Source organism: Erinaceus europaeus, chromosome 5 (genome assembly GCF_950295315.1).
Source record: "Erinaceus europaeus chromosome 5, mEriEur2.1, whole genome shotgun sequence".
NCBI lineage: Eukaryota > Metazoa > Chordata > Mammalia > Eulipotyphla > Erinaceidae > Erinaceus > Erinaceus europaeus.
In genome coordinates, this window is record NC_080166.1 from 91,390,359 (window position 1) to 91,391,607 (window position 1,249).

Below are 1,249 nucleotides of genomic sequence, written 5' to 3' on the forward strand. Positions count from 1 at the left end.
CTTTACAGGATTTCTGCATTGTTTGTAATTAGAAAAAGAATGCAAAATGTTGGCCATGGCTAGCAGTCTCCTCCAGAAACCCTTCCCTTTTCTCTAAGGAGGACTGTGTGTTTTTATTTTGAGAATCCACAATATCCTGTTCACCCTGGAAAACTGTTCTTATATTGTGTCTACCCCAAATTGTCAGTCTGTTACACATCAATATTAACAAGAGTGATACATCAAAACTCCAGGCAAACTTTTGTTATAAGTGATGGTGATTGTTAACTCACTTGACCAGTTATCACTGCAAAGCTGTTGAACCTAAAATTTTAGGAACAGAATGCAGATTTTTTTTAATTAACTCACAAACTTTACTTTGGTTAATAGCACCTACATAGAGGGAATGAATTGTGTGTTTATCTCTGTACCCTGGGACTTATATAGTATCCGGTCTATGGTATATAATTTAAAAATGTTTGTTGAATGAACACATGGAAAAATCGATGCACATTACTTCTTCCTTTAATGTATTATTTATTTAACAATAGTTTACAAGATCACAAGAAGATAGGGGTATGGTTCCTCTTGCACCCACTAACACAGTTCTGTGTTCTACACCTTGATCCTGTTCTTTACCCATCCTGCCCCTCCCAGGATAACCATCATAGTTTTCAAAAAGTCTTAATGAAAATTTGACTTTAAAAAAAACAAGTTCATGTGTTTCAGTTCTTTATATTGCACATATGAATGAAACCATATGGTAGTTATCTTTTAGAGAAATGCAGGTCATTTGGTAACATATACACTGCGGCAACAAGAGAACTTGAATACAAACACCCAATTCAAGAACCTCAAGATATATATGAAGCCCCATTCTAGATGAAAATGGGCACTGTTGCTTTTGGTGTTCAGAAACAGATGTGGCTATATTGATACAGGTTAAGCTTTCACCATAGTACCTTACTGTAGTGGTGACAATGAGGCTGCAACATGTTTGTAAATAAAATAAAAAGGTATCCTATGATAAGAAGGATAGAAAAAACAAACAAAAAGATGTTAGAAATATTAAGACTTAGCAAGTCATATAGGGCTGTCTGCCTCTAAATGTTTTCTACAGTCATCCCTTGTTTATCACAGTTAATCAGTTCTAGACTCTACCGTTATGAACGAATTTCCACGAGTAGGATTCTTTATAAATAGAATATTTTCATAGTTGTATCATAGAAAACATGTTTATGACCTTCTAAATATGGGTTTTAATATTCTC

At 34.3% G+C, this 1,249-nt stretch overlaps 1 non-coding gene across 1 annotated transcript; it reads left to right on the forward strand.

Moving 5' to 3' along the window:
• The first annotated feature begins 848 nt into the window (after positions 1–848).
• LOC132538863 (small nucleolar RNA SNORA1) lies at positions 849–976 on the forward strand. Its single transcript, XR_009550173.1, has one exon. It is a non-coding gene; the product is annotated as a small nucleolar RNA SNORA1 (small nucleolar RNA).
• Positions 977–1,249: the final 273 nt, after the last annotated feature.